We start from the raw sequence: 19587 nt of genomic DNA, 5'->3' as shown, positions 1-19587 counted from the left end.
TGGAACACACGGTGTCTGTGACACTGCTGTATAATGTTAGGAACACACGGTGTCTGTGACACTGCTACATATTGTTAGGAACACACGGTGTCTGTGACACTGCTGTATAATGTTAGGAACACACGGTGTCTGTGACACTGCTACATGGTGTTAGGAACACACAGTGTCTGTGACACTGCTACATAGTGTTGGGACACATGGTGTCTGTGACACTGCTGTATAATGTTAGGAACACACGGTGTCTGTGACACTGCTGTATAATGTTAGGAACACACGGTGTCTGTGACACTGCTACATGGTGTTAGGAACACACGGTGTCTGTGACACTGCTACATAGTGTTGGGAACACACGGTGTCTGTGACACTGCTACATGGTGTTGGGAACACACGGTGTCTGTGACACTGCTACATGGTGTTAGGAACACACGGTGTCTGTGACACTACTACATGGTGTTAGGAACACAAGGTGTCTGTGACACTGCTACATAGTGTTAGGAACACACGGTGTCTGTGACACTGCTACATGGTGTTAGGAAAACACGGTGTCTGTTACACTACTATATGGTGTTAGGAACACACGGTGTCTGTCACACTGCTACATAGTGTTAGGAACACACGGTGTCTGTGACACTGCTACATGGTGTTAGGAACACACGGTGTCTGTGACACTACTACATGGTGTTAGGAACACACGGTGTCTGTGACACTGCTACATGGTGTTAGGAACACACGGTGTCTGTGACACTACTACATGGTGTTAGGAACACACGGTGTCTGTGACACTGCTACATAGTGTTAGGAACACACGGTGTCTGTGACACTGCTACATAGTGTTAGGAACACACGGTGTCTGTGACATAACTACATGGTGTTAGGAACACACGGTGTCTGTGACACTACTACATGGTGTTAGGAACACACGGTGTCTGTGACACTACTACATGGTGTTAGGAACACACGGTGTCTGTGACACTGCTACATAGTGTTAGGAACACACGGTGTCTGTGACACTGCTACATAGTGTTAGGAACACACGGTGTCTGTGACACTGCTACATAGTGTTTGGAACACACGGTGTCTGTGACACTACTACATGGTGTTAGGAACACACGGTGTCTGTGACACTGCTACATAGTGTTAGGAACACACGGTGTCTGTGACACTGCTACATGGTGTTAGGAACACACGGTGTCTGTGACATTACTACATGGTGTTAGGAACACACGGTGTCTGTGACACTACTACATGGTGTTAGGAACACACGGTGTCTGTGACACTGCTACATAGTGTTAGGAACACACGGTGTCTGTGAGACTGCTACATAGTGTTAGGAACACACGGTGTCTGTGACATTACTACATGGTGTTAGGAACACACGGTGTCTGTGACACTACTACATGGTGTTAGGAACACACGGTGTCTGTGACACTGCTACATAGTGTTAGGAACACACGGTGTCTGTGACACTGCTACATGGTGTTAGGAACACACGGTGTCTGTGACACTGCTACATGGTGTTGGGACACACGGTGTCTCTGACACTGCTACATAGTGTTGGGAACACACGGTGTCTGTGACATTACTACATGTTGTCAAACCCTACACGCTGTTGTTTCTGAAGCAACAGTCACATGTTCTGAATCTGACGTCCACGACACTGCGCGTGAACACCCTTCAAGACATTCTTGTGACGCGGATGTTTGTTGACAGTGTCCTGGAGTTCTGGCTGGCAAGTGTGAGAAGTCTGCCTGCCATGGAGTGTCGCAGTGTCGCCGCTAGAAGGCATTTCGCGTTGTCCCCTCATGTATTACGGTAGCGTAACGCGCAAGTTCACGATGATGTCGTGGCTGCCAACGTCGCCTGCTGAGTCCTTGGATTGTCGACACAACTGTAAACAAGTTAGCATACTCTCCTCAACACAACAGTGCAGCCATCGTCAAGCTGTAGGGAGGTCGGAAGGGCTCGCGTCTCGCTACACATGTTTACCTCGGTGTCCTTCAAGTGAGCAGCGGTCTGGTGGTTCTATTGTTGGAAGACGCAACTTCCGCGAGTCTTCTGGCTAAGCACGACTTCTGTGTGCTTTGGGTTTTTTACGGAACATGTGCAAAGTCTTGTAATGTTTTAGAAGTTGTGGTTCGGAGAAACATTTAAGACAGACGCGACACATTCTGATTACATAGGATATCACCACAGGGGATTGCAGGACACACGCTGGCGGAGTTGGCAATAGACGTGTATGTGGCCCGCCGTTTAGCTCACCTGACAATCCACATATATCCTGTCGTATATTTATCTCACCTGACAATACACACGTCATACGTAAGTTTAGCTCACCTGACAATCCACATATATGCTGTCGTATATTTATCTCACCTGACAATACACATGTTATGCGTAAGATTAGCTCACCTGACAATACACATATATCCTGCCGTATGTTTAGCTCACCTGACAATACATATATATCCTGCCATATGCTTAGCTCACCTGATAATACACATATATCCTGTCGTATGTCACCTGACAATACACATGTCATGCCGTAAGTTTAGCTCACCTGACAATACACATACACCCTTAAAAAAAGAAACGCACAGGTAGATTTTTAGAAAATTTATTGTACCTAATAAAGTCGATATATTTAATTTAATATCATAGATACAAATAAGAAATTTTGGAGCTCTATAGTCACATGTTGTCGTTGAACAAAGGCATTGAAAACTGTTCATTGTCAAGTCACATAAGGCCACAAGATTGCGCTGAACTCAGTATCTCGTGTGACCGCCCCGGGCAGCAATCACGGCTCTGCATCTCCTCGGCACTGACTGGATACGTGTACGAATTCTCGCCATTCTGCTTGTAACGCGTTGGCCAGTTGTGGGAGTGTCTGCGGCGTGTTCTGACTTTGGCGTGCACGTCGACCGGGTTCATCCCAGAGGTGTTCGATTGGGTTGAGATCTGGAGATCTCGACGGCCAGGGCAAGGCGTTGATGTTGGCATTATGAAGGTCGTCGACCGTGACACGAGCTGTGTGCGGTGGAGTGTTGTCCTTTTGAAACAGCTCCCTCTGGCGGTGACTGATTGGAAGAAGGTGAGGTTGGAGAATTTGATTCATGTAGCCATTTGCTGTCAAATTTCCCTGATCCACAACCATGTTAGATCTCGTGGTGTAGGATATGACACCATGACACTACCACCACCGAAATTGTCGAATTCACGTACACAATGTGGGGCAAAACGCTCATTTCGACGACGATAAACACGTTGTCTTCCATCTCGCCGGTGAAGAAGAAATCGTGATTCATCGCTAAACAACACTCGTCTCCAGTCTCTCAAATTCCAAGGCTGTAAGGTATGGTACCAACGCAAGCGTCGCTGTCGTTGGATCTGTTGCAAAACACGGACGATAACTGGTCTTCTGGGTCGGATTCCAGCCTCGCGAAGATGGTTCCTGAAAGTCTGGTCCGATTGCAGTGATGCGTCCTGCAGTCTCCGTAGCTGTGGCATTGCGATGACGTAGGTCGAACAGTGGAATGTAGCGATCCTGTGCAGGGGTGATCACTCTTGGTCGACCGGTTATCGGTCCCAAAGGCGGCAAATGGTGCTGTGATGGACGTTGAAGTGGCGTGCAACAGAAGACTGCAATTCCCCTCTTTGGATACATCCTATGGCGATGTTCCGAAGGGCAGCGCTGTGTTTTGGCATTTTAGAACTTGAAAAATGTTGACAATTGAATGCAAAATTATTGGCTTATGCTTGCCTTTTTGTAGCCACTACCACGAGTTACGAATGCCATAACTTGCACGTGCTGCTTTACTGTTTTCCTCCATGACATTTTTTACCACGTGTGAACACAATACCGTTTAAGTCATTGCAAATCGACAATGGCTGCGTTTTGGCGCACCGTGTGTCGAATATCAGGCAAACAACACTTTCCAAAAACATATATCCAGTTTATATACCGGAATTCTTCTGTAGATTTTACGCCGCTTTTAGCAATATTACAGCAATATCACGGCTGGGGATACCAGAAATGGGATTCATACATGTCAGAAATCGAACCCGGGTCATCGACGTGACGAGCGAACGCTTTAACCACTAGGCTAGCCGACCGCCCCCTGGTTCAATGAACTACATACTACCTCTGCGTTTCAATTTTTGAAGAGTGTATACCCTGCAGTATGTTCAGCTCCCCTGACAATATACACGTCCATCCATGAATTCAGCTCACCTGGCAATACATATATGGCTTGCTTGTGCCAGCTCACCAGGCAATACATATATGGCTTGCCTGTGCCAACTCAACTGGCAATACATATATGGCTTGCCTGTGCCAACTCACCTGGCAATACATATATGGCTTGTCTGTGCCAGCTCACCTGGCAATACATATATGGCTTGCCTGTGCCAACTCACCTGGCAATACATATATGGTTAGCCTGTGCCAACTCACCTTGCAATACATATATGGCTTGCCTGTGCCAACTCACCTGGCAATACATATATGGCTTGCCTGTGCCAACTCACCTGGCAATACATATATGGCTTGCCTGTGCCAACTCAACTGGCAATACATATATGGCTTGCCTGTGCCAGCTCACCTGGCAATACATATATGGCTTGCCTGTGCCAACTCACCTGGCAATACATATATGGCTTGCCTGTGCCAACTCACCTGGCAATACATATATGGCTTGCCTGTGCCAACTCACCTGGCAATACATATATGGCTTGCCTGTGCCAACTCACCTGGCAATACATATATGGCTTGCCTGTGCCAACTCACCTGGCAATACATATATGGCTTGCCTGTGCCAACTCACCTGGCAATACATATATGGCTTGCCTGTGCCAACTCACCTGGCAATACATATATGGCTTGCCTGTGCCAACTCAACTGGCAATACATATATGGCTTGCCTGTGCCAACTCACCTGGCAATACATATATGGCTTGCCTGTGCCAACTCAACTGGCAGTACATATATGGCTTGCCTGTGCCAGCTCACCTGGCAATACATATATGGCTTGCCTGTGCCAACTCACCTGGCAATACATATATGGCTTGACTGTGCCAACTCACCTGGCAATACATATATGGCTTGCCTGTGCCAACTCAACTGGCAATACATATATGGCTTGCCTGTGCCAACTCACCTGGCAATACATATATGGCTTGCCTGTGCCAACTCACCTGGCAATACATATATGGCTTGCCTGTGCCAACTCAACTGGCAATACATTTATGGCTTGCCTGTGTCAACTCACCTGGCAATACATATATGGCTTGCCTGTGCCAACTCACCTGGCAATACATATATGGCTTGCCTGTGCCAACTCAACTGGCAGTACATATATGGCTTGCCTGTGCCAACTCACCTGGCAATACATATATGGCTTGCCTGTGCCAACTCACCTGGCAATACATATATGGCTTGCCTGTGCCAGCTCACCTGGCAATACATATATGGCTTGCCTGTGCCAACTCACCTGGCAATACATATATGGCTTGCCTGTGCCAACTCACCTGGCAATACATATATGGCTTGCCTGTGCCAGCTCAACTGGCAATACATATATGGCTTGCCTGTGCGAATTCACCTGGCAATATACAGAAATCCTGCCCTGTTAGAAGTTCCCCTGGCAAACATATAAATATACTGAGTCAAATTAAAACTTCACATTTTAAAATGTAATCCCATATATGATATACAACGGACAAATGTATCAGAGAAGGTAATTTTTAATCATTAATGTCCAAAGAGGGATTTTAATTAACGGTGGTAACCATAATTTGTTCCAAGCACCTACGGTATTCGGTAATATCATCAACAGTTTAAATCATAAGTCCAGTCCCAAGCACGAGAATCTGATGGCCAACAAGTTCAGTAGCGTGTATGGCCACCATGTGCGTTGACAACTGCCACACAACGCCTCCGCATGGACCTCGTGATGCTTGTGAACACATGATTGGGAAGACGACGACGACGACGACGTTCCCATCCGGAATATGCCGATGGCACGTTCACGTTGCACACACGAAAGGCGTGGCATGACAAATGGCCGTAAAGACTTTTGTTTTCTTGTGTTTTTCTTTTTTGTGAATGACTGCTAACAAGTAAGGCTGAAAACACGTGCGGTATTATGGCCACGTGACCAGTTGCACGTGAAAAAACACTTTTGCCACTATAGTGCTGTGCACATGATTTTGATCGATTCACCTGCACAAAAACGAGTGTATCTGAAGACATAGTATTACGTGGCCATTACTGTTTAAATACACAATGAGGGCCCACAATGATAACTGGTCAAAATGTTAAAATTTTAGGATTGTGAAGTTTTTAATTTGGTTCAGTATACATTACATTACTTGCGACTGGCATCCATACTTTACTGTGACGCAATTTTTTCAGATGTTATTTGTAGAGAGGTTACAAAGAACAAAATAGCCACGTTATCATTTCAATCAGAACTGTTGATCCCTGTGCTATTTCTGTGTAGGAAATGTGGCTAGCCAAGATGTCGACCCTTCCTGTTATCTTGTCAGCACAGGGAACCCAATACTAACGCCACGTAGATAGTTGTGTTGCCGCCATGACGGCAGGTCGTACAGGTGTCTCCAGCTTCAGGCACTATAAAGACGCATTAATTACAATGACGTTCATAGGCAATTAGGACCAGACCAAGATTCCGGTGGCCGGTAAGGGAGGTCAAGACGTAATGGGCAGGAAGTGCCACCTTGTTACGTCACGTGACTGATGCAAAGTCATTAGCATCCGCCACTAATTACCTGCTGCTATTTGCACGTGACGCGAACTACGTGCCATCATTGCCTTACGTTGAAATAGCTCTATTGCAAGTCCTTGGTTTTACTGTATTTAGAACATGTAAATGTCGCCTTGTGCAATAAACCAGGGCCCCGTTTCTGAAAGTCATCTCAGAGCTAAGTCGATCATATCTACCATTGTTCAACACTGACATACGGCAGTCGTAGCGCTCACATCGCTGTTGTTATCCATAAAATTGGATATTTGTAAGGCGCTGTTATACGACAGCTGTGTTATCCATCTTTTATACGACAGCTATGCTATAGATCTGTTATCCGATAGCTATGTTATTAATCTCTTATCCGATAGCTATGTTATAGATCTGTTATCCGATAGCTATGTTATAGATCTGTTTTCCGATAGCTATGTTATAGATCTGTTATCCGATAGCTATGTTATCAATCTGGAATCCGATAGCTATGTTATAGATCTGTTATCCGATAGCTATGTTATAGATCTGTTTTCCGATAGCTATGTTATAGATCTGTTATCCGATAGCTATGTTATCAATCTGGAATCCGATAGCTATGTTATCAATCTGCTATCCGATAGCTATGTTATAGATCTGGAATCCGATAGCTATGTTATAGATCTGTTATCCGATAGCTATGTTATCAATCTGTTATCCGATAGCTATGTTATAGATCTGTTTTCCGATAGCTATGTTATAGATCTGTTTTCCGATAGCTATGTTATAGATCTGTTTTCCGATAGCTATGTTATAGATCTGGAATCCGATAGCTATGTTATAGATCTGTTTTCCGAGAGCTATGTTATAGATTTGTTTTCCGATAGCTATGTTATAGATCTGTTATCCGATAGCTATGTTATAGATCTGTTTTCCGATAGCTATGTTATCAATCTGGAATCCGATAGCTATGTTATAGATCTGTTATCCGATAGCTATGTTATAGATCTGTTTTCCGATAGCTATGTTATAGATCTGTTTTCCGATAGCTATGTTATAGATCTGTTTTCCGATACCTATGTTATCAATCTGTTTTCCGATAGCTATGTTATAGATCTGGAATCCGATAGATCTGTTATCCGATAGCTATGTTATAGATCTGTTTTCCGATAGCTATGTTATAGATCTGTTATTCGATAGCTATGTTATCAATCTGGAATCCGATAGCTATGTTATAGATGTGTTTTCCGATAGCTATGTTATAGATCTGTTATCCGATAGCTATGTTATAGATCTGTTTTCCGATAGCTATGTTATAGATCTGTTTTCCGATAGCTATGTTATAGATCTGTTTTCCGATAGCTATGTTATCAATTTGGAATCCGATAGCTATGTTATAGATGTGTTTTCCGATAGCTATGTTATAGATCTGTTATCCGATAGCTATGTTATAGATCTGTTTTCCGATAGCTATGTTATAGATCTGTTTTCCGATAGCTATGTTATAGATCTGTTATCCGATAGCTATGTTATAGATCTGTTATCCGATAGCTATGTTATAGATCTGTTTTCCGATAGGTATGTTAAAGATCTGTTATCCGATAGCTATGTTATCAATCTGGAATCCGATAGCTATGCTATCAATCTGCTATCCGATAGCTATGTTATAGATCTGTTATCCGATAGCTATGTTATAGATCTGTTATCCTATAGCTATGTTATCAATCTGTTATCCGATAGCTATGTTTTAGATCTGTTTTCCGATAGCTATGTTATAGATCTGTTATCCGATAGCTATGTTATCAATCTGGAATCCGATAGCTATGTTATCAATCTGGTATCCGATAGCTATGTTATAGATCTGTTATCCGATAGCTATGTTATAGATCTGTTTTCCGATAGCTATGTTATAGATCTGTTTTCCGATAGCTATGTTATAGATCTGGAATCCGATAGCTATGCTATCAATCTGCTATCCGATAGCTATGTTATAGATCTGTTATCCGATAGCTATGTTATAGATCTGTTATCCGATAGCTATGTTATCAATCTGTTATCCGATAGCTATGTTATAGATCTGTTTTCCGACAGCTATGTTATAGATCTGTTATCCGATAGCTATGTTATCAATCTGGAATCCGATAGCTATGTTATCAATCTGGAATCCGATAGCTATGTTATAGATCTGTTATCCGATAGCTATGTTATAGATCTGTTTTCCGATAGCTATGTTATAGATCTGTTTTCCGATAGCTATGTTATAGATCTGTTATCCGATAGCTATGTTATAGATCTGTTATCCGATAGCTATGTTAAAGATCTGTTTTCCGATACCTATGTTATAGATCTGTTTTCCGATAGCTATGTTATAGATCTGGAATCCGATAGATCTGTTATCCGATAGCTTTGTTATAGATCTGTTATCCGATAGCTATGTTATAGATCTGTTATTCGATAGCTATGTTATCAATCTGGAATCCGATAGCTATGTTATAGATGTGTTTTCCGATAGCTATGTTATAGATCTGGAATCCGATAGTTATGTTATAGATCTGTTATCCGATAGCTATGTTATAGATCTGTTTTCCGATAGCTATGTTATAGATCTGGAATCCGATAGCTATGTTATAGATCTGTTATCCGATAGCTATGTTATAGATCTGTTATCCGATAGTTATGTTATAGATCTGTTATCCGATAGCTATGTTATAGATCTGTTATCCGATAGCTATGTTATAGATCTCTTTTCCGATAGCTATGTTAAAGATCTCTTATCCTATAGCTATGTTATCAATCTGTTATCCGATAGTTATGTTATAGATCTGTTATCCGATAGCTATGTTATAGATCTGTTATCCGATAGCTATGTTATAGATCTCTTTTCCGATAGCTTTGTTATAGATCTCTTATCCTATAGCTATGTTATAGATCTCTTATCCTATAGCTATGTTATCAATCTGTTATCCGATAGCTATGTTATAAATCTGTTATCAGATCTATGATCTACATTAAGTCGAATAGTCAGTCTCACATGCCTTCGGTGGGGTGCATTAATTCAGTGTGACTATCAATCTTAACTCACTCACATTAATTCAGTACTGACGCAGCACGTCACTAGTCAGAACACAAGTCTCCTGGCTGAGCGGGGAGGCAGCACGTTACCAGTCAGACTACAAGTCTCCTGGCTGAGCGGGGAGCAGCACGTCACCAGTCTGACCAGAAGTCTCTTGGCGGAGCGGGGAGCAGCACGTCACTAGTCTGATCACAAGTCTCCTGGCGGAGCGGGGAGCAGCACGTCACCAGTCTGACCTCAAGTCTCCTGGCGGAGCGGGGAGCAGCACGTCACCAGTCTGACCTCCAGTCTCCTGGCGGAGCGGGGAGCAGCACATCACCAGTCTGATCAAAAGTCTCCTGGCTGAGCGGGGAGCAGCACGTCACCAGTCTGACCTCCAGTCTCCTGGCGGAGCGGGGAGCAGCACGTCACCAGTCTGACCTCCAGTCTCCTGGCGGAGCGGGGAGCAGCACGTCACCAGTCTGACCACAAGTCTCCTGGCGGAGCGGGGAGCAACACGTCACCAGTCTGACCTCCAGTCTCCTGGCTGAGCGGGGAGCAGCACATCACCAGTCTGATCAAAAGTCTCCTGGCTGAGAGGGGAGCAGCACGTCACCAGTCTGACCACAAGTCTCCTGGCGGAGCGGAGAGCAGCACGTCACCAGTCTGACCTCCAGTCTCCTGGCTGAGCGGGGAGCAGCACGTCACCAGTCTGACCTCCAGTCTCCTGGCGGAGCGGGGAGCAGCACGTCACCAGTCTGACCACAAGTCTCCTGGCGGAGCGGGGAGGCAGCACGTCACCAGTCTGACCTCAAGTCTCCTGGCGGAGCGGGGAGCAGCACATCACCAGTCTGACCACAAGTCTCCTGGCGGAGCGGGGAGGCAGCACGTCACCAGTCTGACCACAAGTCTCCTGGCTGAGCGGGGAGCAGCACATCACCAGTCTGACCACAAGTCTCCTGGCTGAGCAGGGAGCAGCACGTCACCAGTCTGACCTCCAGTCTCCTGGCGGAGCGGGGAGCAGCACATCACCAGTCTGACCACAAGTCTCCTGGCTGAGCAGGGAGCAGCACGTCACCAGTCTGACCACAAGTCTCCTGGCGGAGCGGGGAGCAGCACGTCACCAGTCTGACCACAAGTCTCCTGGCGGAGCTGTGAGGCAGCACGTCACTAGTCTGACCACAAGTCTCCTGGCTGAGCGGGGAGCAGCACGTCACCAGTCTGACCACAAGTCTCCTGGCGGAAAGGGGAGGCAGCGCGTCACCAGTCTGATCACAAGTCTCCTGGCTGAGCGGAGAGCAGCACGTCACCAGTCTGACCACAAGTCTCTTGGCGGAGCGGGGAGCAGCACGTCACCAGTCTGACCTCAAGTCTCCTGGCGGAGCGGGGAGCAGCACGTCACCAGACTGACCTCCAGTCTCCTGGCGGAGCGGGGAGCAGCACATCACCAGTCTGATCAAAAGTCTCCTGGCTGAGCGGGGAGCAGCACGTCACCAGTCTGACCTCCAGTCTCCTGGCTGAGCGGGGAGCAGCACGTCACCAGTCTGACCTCCATTCTCCTGGCGGAGCGGGGAGCAGCACGTCACCAGTCTGACCTCCAGTCTCCTGGCTGAGCGGGGAGCAGCACATCACCCGTCTGATCAAAAGTCTCCTGGCTGAGCGGGGAGCAGCACGTCACCAGTCTGACCTCCAGTCTCCTGGCTGAGCGGGGAGCAGCACGTCACCAGTCTGACCTCCAGTCTCCTGGCGGAGCGGGGAGCAGCACGTCACCAGTCTGACCTCCAGTCTCCTGGCGGAGCGGGGAGCAGCACGTCACCAGTCTGACCACAAGTCTCCTGGCTGAGCGGGGAGCAGCACATCACCAGTCTGACCACAAGTCTCCTGATGAGCGGGGAGAAGCACGTCACCAGTCTGACCACAAGTCTCCTGGCGGAGCGGGGAGGCAGCACCTCACCAGTCTCATCAAAAGTCTCCTGGCTGAGCGGGGAGCAGTACGTCACCAGTCTGACCTCCAGTCTCCTGGCGGAGCGGGGAGGCAGCACGTCACCAGTCTGATCAAAAGTCTCCTGGCTGAGCGGGGAGCAGCACGTCACCAGTCTGACCACAAGTCTCCTGGCGGAGCGGGGAGGCAGCACGTCACCAGTCTGACCACAAGTCTCCTGGCGGAGCGGGGAGGCAGCACATCACCAGTCTGATCACAAGTCTCCTGGCTGAGAGGGGAGCAGCACGTCACCAGTCTGACCACGAGTCTCCTGGCTGAGCGGGGAGCAGCACGTCACCAGTCTGACCACGAGTCTCCAGGCGGTGGACGAAATAACCACCGGCCAACATTGACGCCCCATGCACGAGGATCATGTTGACTTGACCAATATTTACACCTGACTTTCTCTCTCACCTGCCAGCTTACTTGTATTGAACGCTCAGGTGTGGCACTTGACAGGAAGCTAATTCACTCAAATTCCAGGTGTTGTTAGATCAGATAGTGCCTGGGGAAGCGATAAGGGACTTAAAGGCTACATGTAGGAGGGATGTTAAACATTGGAGACGTGTAAGTTTAACTGGGGCACACAGGCGTGTTAGTGGAAGTAGGACACACACAGGTATGTAAGTGAAAGTAGAACACACAGACAGACGTGTCAGTGATAGTAGGTCACACACATGCGTGTAAGTGAAGGTAGGACACACACAGGTATGTAAGTGAAAGTGGAACACACACAGGGGTATAAGTGGAAGTAGGACACACACATGCGTGTAAGTGAAAGTAGAACACACAGACAGACGTGTCAGTGATAGTAGGTCACACACATGCGTGTAAGTGAAGGTAGGACACACACAGGTATGTAAGTGAAAGTAGAACACACACAGGGGTATAAGTGAAAGTAGGACACACACAGACGTTTAAGTTGAAGTAGGACACACACAGGTATGTAAGTGAAAGTAGAACACACATAGGGGTATAAGGGGAAATAGGACACACACAGGCGTGTAAGTGGAAGTAGGACACACACAGACAGACGTGTTAGTCGAAGTAGGACACACACAGACAGACGTGTAAGTGGAAGTAGAACACACACGGGGGTATAAGTTGAAGTAGGACACACACAGGCGTGTAAGTGAAAGTAGGACACACACAGGCGTGTAAGTGAAAGTAGGACACACACAGGCGTGTAAGCGAAAGTAGGACACTCACAGACGTGTAAATGGAAGTAGGACACACACAGGGGTGTAAATGGAAGTAGGACACACACTGGCGTGTAAATGGAAGTAGGACACATGCGGACGTGTAAGTGGAAGTATGACACATGCGGGCGTGTAAGTGAAAGTAGAACACACACAGGCGTGTAAGTGGAAGTAGGACACTCACAGACGTGAAAGTTGAAGTAGGACACACACAGACGTGTAAGTGAAAGTAGAACACACACAGGCGTGTAAGTGGAAGTAGGACACACACAGACGTGTAAGTGAAAGTAGAACACACACAGGGGTGTAAGTGGACGTAGGCTACACACAGACGTGTAAGTGAAAGTAGGACACACACAGACGTGAAAGTTGAAGTAGGACACACACAGACGTGTAAGTGAAGGTAGGACACACACAGACAGACATATAAGTGGAAGTAAGACACACACAGGTATGTAAGTGAAAGTAGAACACACACACAGGGGTATAAGTGAAAGTAGAACACACACACTGGCGTGTAAGTGGAAGTAGGACACACACAGACAGACGTGTAAGTGGAAGTAGGACACACACAGACAGACGTGTAAGTGGAAGTAGGACACACACACACAGACGTGTAAGTGGAAGTAGGACACATGTGGGCGTGTAAGTGGAAGTAGGACACAGACAGACGTGTAAGTGGAAGTAGAACACACACAGACAGGCGTGTAAGTGGAAGTAGGACACACACAGACGTGTAATTGGAAGTAGGACACACACAGGCGTGTAAGTGGAAGTAGGACACATGTGGGCGTGTAAGTGGAAGTAGGACACACACTTGCGTGTAAGTGGAAGTAGGACACACATAGACAGACGTGTAAGTGAAAGTAGGACACACACACAGACAGACGTGTAAGTGGAAGTAGGACACAGACAGACAGACGTGTAAGTGGAAGTAGGACACAGACAGACGTGTAAGTGGAAGTAGGACACATGTGGGCGTGTAAGTGGAAGTAGGACACACACTTGCGTGTAAGTGGAAGTAGGACACACATAGACAGACGTGTAAGTGAAAGTAGGACACACACAGACAGACGTGTAAGTGGAAGTAGGACACATGTGGGCGTGTAAGTGGAAGTAGGACACACACTGGCGTGTAAATGGAAGTAGGACACACACTGGCGTGTAAATGGAAGTAGGACACACACTGGCGTGTAAATGGAAGTAGGACACAGACAGACGTGTAAGTGGAAGTAGGACACATGTGGGCGTGTAAGTGGAAGTAGGACACACACTGGCGTGTAAATGGAAGTAGGACACAGACAGACGTGTAAGTGGAAGTAGGACACATGTGGGCGTGTAAGTGGAAGTAGGACACACACAGGCGTGTAAGTGGAAGTAGGACACACACAGACGTGTAATTGGAAGTAGGACACAGACAGACAGACGTGTAAGTGGAAGTAGGACACAGACAGACAGACGTGTAAGTGGAAGTAGGACACAGACAGACGTGTAAGTGGAAGTAGGACACAGACAGACGTGTAAGTGGAAGTAGGACACAGACAGACGTGTAAGTGGAAGTAGGACACAGACACACAGACGTGAAAGTTGAAGTAGGACACACACAGACGTGTAATTGGAAGTAGGACACACACAGACGTGAAAGTGGAAGTAGGACACAGACAGACGTGTAAGTGGAAGTAGGACACACACAGGCGTGTAAGTGGAAGTAGGACACACACAGACAGACGTGTTAGTCGAAGTAGGACACACACAGACGTGTAATTGGAAGTAGGACACACACAGACGTGAAAGTGGAAGTAGGACACACACAGACGTGTAAGTGGAAGTAGGACACACACAGACGTGTAATTGGAAGTAGGACACAGACAGACGTGTAAGTGGAAGTAGGACACACACAGACAGACGTGTAAGTGGAAGTAGGACACATGTGGGCGTGTAAGTGGAAGTAGGACACACACAGACGTGTAATTGGAAGTAGGACACAGACAGACGTGTAAGTGGAAGTAGGACACATGTGGGCGTGTAAGTGGAAGTAAGACACACACAGGGGAGTAAGTGGAAGTAGGACACACACAGACGTGTAATTGGAAGTAGGACACATGTGGGCGTGTAAGTGGAAGTAAGACACACACAGGGGAGTAAGTGGAAGTAGGACACACACAGGCGTGTAAGTGGAAGTAGGACACATGTGGGCGTGTAAGTGGAAGTAGGACACACACAGGGGAGTAAGTGGAAGTAGGACACACACAGACGTGTAATTGGAAGTAGGACACATGTGGGCGTGTAAGTGGAAGTAGGACACACACAGGGGAGTAAGTGGAAGTAGGACACACATAGACGTGTAATTGGAAGTAGGACACATGTGGGCGTGTAAGTGGAAGTAGGACACATGTGGGCGTGTAAGTGGAAGTAGGACACACACAGACAGACGTGTAAGTGGAAGTAGGACACACACACACAGACGTGTAATTGGAAGTAGGACACACACAGGCGTGTAAGTGGAAGTAGGACACATGTGGGCGTGTAAGTGGAAGTAGGACACACATAGACAGACGTGTAAGTGAAAGTAGGACACACACGACCGACGTGTAAGTGAAAGTAGGACACACACAGACAGACGTGTAAGTGAAAGTAGGATGCACACAGACGCGAAAATGGAAGTAGGACACAGACAGACGTGTCAGTCGGGTATATGAACCTCAGGTAAACACTTTTCCATGTGAAGCGATGAGCCTGAAGATGGATATCATTATGTTGAAACTGAGGCAGAGCAAGAGAAACTGATCTGCCCTTGACACGGTGTCAGGGGTTGTCCTACCGGGGTGCGAGACGTATCAGTGTCACGTGGTATGTAAACACGGTGTCAGGGGTTGTCCTACCGGGGTGCGAGACGTATCAGTGTCACGTGGTATGTAAACACGGTGTCAGGGGTTGTCCTACCGGGGTGCGAGACGTATCAGTGTCACGTGGTATGTAAACACGGTGTCAGGGGTTGTTCTACCGGGGTGCGAGACGTATCAGTGTCACGTGGTATGTAAACACGGTGTCAGGGGTTGTCCTACCGGGGTGCGAGACGTATCAGTGTCACGTGGTATGTAAACACGGTGTCAGGGGTTGTCCTACCGGGGTGCGAGACGTATCAGTGTCACGTGGTATGTAAACACGGTGTCAGGGGTTGTCCTACCGGGGTGCGAGACGTATCAGTGAGTGAGTGAGTGAGTGAGTATCGTTTTACGCCGCTTTTAGCAATATTCCAGCAATATCACGGCGGGGGACACCAGAAATGGGCTTCACACATTGTACCCATGTCGGGAATCGAACCCGGGTCTTCGGCGTGACGAGCGAACGCTTTAACCACTAGGCTACCCGACCGCCCCGAGACGTATCAGTGTCACGTGGTATGTAAACACGGTACACAGTTTGAGTTGTATCTGATGTCTTCACACTGAGTGGACTGGTGTGGTGTTGTTTGTCCAAGGCGGAGTCGCACTCTCAACATGTCATCTATGTCTCTTTACACAATCAACACAATATAGACCAGACGGTACCCAGTCTTACCGACGGCCTGAATGAGGTGCTCCAATGAAATTGAACAATTTGTTGCCTTTAGGGTTAACTATTTTACCGTTACTTTCAGTGTGAACGTTTTTAAAAAACGCCGGCGTATGCTATGAATGCTCAATTTCCTTGCTTAGAAATAAGAGTGTTAGTTTTTAACTGAGAGCCAGGATAAACACAGGACGATATCACAGCTGCCATCAGACATCCACACTCTGAGAGTTGTTAAGCAAGACAAGTGTAGCCGTGGTTGTGTTGGCCGATAGCAGAGCAGGCGATCTCCTGGCCAAATAATCACAAACAGCTGTGGGGGGTAAGGCTGATGACGTTTATTTTATTGGTAGGTACGAATGTACGTACGTACGTACTTACTTCAGCCTGAAACAATGAAAGTACAACGTAAGCAAATATAACATAGAATCTGATAACTATATACAATCTGTTATTGTTTCTCTTTAAATTTCTAAAATATAGATATCACTTTCATTAAGTAAATAGCACTTACTTTACATCTTATAGCACTGTACGTATCTGTACAATGCATCAATACACGGATACAAAATATATTAATATCAAAATAAAGTGATAACGAACATACTGTATGTAACTTTGGTAAGAATTACAAATCATGGAATATAGAATATTTGGTGAGAATTACAAGTCATGGAATCTAGAATATTTGGTAAGAATTACAAATCATGGAATATAGAATATTTGGTAAGAATTACAAGTCTTTGAATATACTGTAGAATATTTGGTAAAAATTACAAATCATGGAATACAGAATATTTGGTAAGAATTACAAGTCATGGAATATAGAATATTTGGTAAGAATTACAAGTCATGGAATATAGAATATTTGGTAAGAATAACAAATCATGGAATATATAATATTTGGTAAGAATTACAAAGCATGGAATATAGAATACTTGGTAAGGATTACAAACCATTGAATACAGAACATTTGGTAAGAATTACAAATCATTGAATATAGACAAATTCATACAATATCTGAGATGAGATTACATACACAAACCTGTACTGGTAATACCGGTAACAATGGGTACACGGCAAACGTTGCCACTGACAAATCTGCATAATAAAGAAATACATTTGCAGAATACTAATATATATATATATATATATATATATATATATATATATATATATATATATACTGAGTCAAATTAAAAACTTCACATTTTTAAAAGTAATCCCATATATGATATACAACGAACAAATGTATCAGAGAAGGTAATTTTTAATCATTAATGTCCAAAGAAGGAATTTAATTACCGGTGGTAACCATAATTTGTTCCAAGCACCTACGGTATTCGGTAATAACATCAACAGTTTAAATCATAAGTCCCAAGCACGAGAATCTGATGGCACACAAGTTCAGTAGTGTGTATGGCCACCATGTGCGTTGACAACTGCCACACAACGCCTCCACATGGACCTAGTGATTCTTGTGAACACATGATTGGGAAGACGATGCCATTGTTGCTGCAAAATGGTGCCAAGATCTTGCAAATTCTGTGGTTGGTTCTGGAGAGTGCGCAGACTTCTGCCAAGAGCATCCAAGACATGTTCGATGGGATTGAGGTCGGGAGACCTTGACGGTCAGTCTATGACGTTGACTCCCGCATTCTGAAGGAAATTCCTTGTCAAAATTGCTGTGTGGGGTCTGGCATTGTCGTGTTGGAAGATCAAACCGGGTCCATGTGCTGCCATAAAAGGCATAAGTTCTGGTGCCAGTACCTGCAGCAGCGTTGAGGTTGCCACGGATGACAAGAAGCCTGGAACGTGCATTGCCACAGAAAGCACCCCACACCATGACACTTCCGCCTCGAAATCTGTCAACTTCCTGTACACAACACTGGGCGTAACATTCATGACGGCACCTCCACACCCTCGCCCTACCATCAGCAAATTGAAGATTAAATCGGGATTCATCACTGAAGACGACTTGATTCCAATTCCTCTGAGTCCATCGTAAGTGCCGCTGTGCCCACAATTGGCGTTGACGTCTGTGTAATTGAGTCAGAATCGGCCCGCAGTATGGCCGTCGTGCTTGAAGTTGAGCAGTTCTCAGACGGTTTCGAACAGTTTGCGCACTCAGTCTACCCCTAAACAGTTCATTTCTGGTTGATGTAGCCGTCAAAAATCGGTTACGGGGGTGACGTAAGACAATCTGACGATCCTCTGCATGTGACGTCACACGTGGTCGACCTGGCCTAGGGCGGTCAGCGGTGGTACCCGTTTGCTGTAGACGCGTCTGTAAATCATAAACAGTCCGTCAACTACAACCCATCGTCCTTGCGACTTCAGCTACGGACGTTCCCGTCTGCAACATGCCGATGGCACGTTCACGTTGCACGTTTGAAAGGCGTGGCATGACAAATGGCCGTAAAGACTTTTGTTTTCTTGTGTTTTTCTTTTTTGTTAATGACTGCTAACAAGTATTGTTGTAAACACGTGCGGTATTATGGCCACGTGACCAGTTTCACGTGAAAAAACACTTTTGCCACTATAGTGCTGTGCACATGATTTTGATCGATTCACCTGCACAAAAACGTGTGTTATCTGAAGACAATACGTGGCCATTACTGTTTAAATACGCAATAAGGGCCCACAATGATACCTGGTCAAAATGTTAAAATTATAGGATTGTGAAGTTTTTAATTTGGTTCAGTATATTTTATACACTATTTTACCATAGGATATCACTTGTGTATATATATAGTGTATAAAAATATATAGTACAACAGCCACTCATATCAGACATACAACACGCATACACCTGCACTTAACAACATACACCAATCAGTCATACAGACATACATTTACTTCCCATTACTGAACACAAGTTGGTTCGTTGGTTTGTTGTTTTACGCCGCACTCAGCAATACTCCAGCTATATGACGGCGGTCTATAAATAATCGAGTCTGGACCAGTCAATGCAGTGATTGACATCATGTGCATCGATCCACGCAATTGGGATCGATGACATGCATCAACCAAGTCAGCGAGTCTGACCACCCGATCCCGTACTGTAAA

This window comes from Haliotis rufescens, unplaced genomic scaffold (genome assembly GCF_023055435.1).
Source record: "Haliotis rufescens isolate VD_foot unplaced genomic scaffold, xgHalRufe1.0.p SCAF_61, whole genome shotgun sequence".
NCBI classification, from domain to species: domain Eukaryota; kingdom Metazoa; phylum Mollusca; class Gastropoda; order Lepetellida; family Haliotidae; genus Haliotis; species Haliotis rufescens.
Note: the sequence above shows the minus strand (reverse complement) of the source record.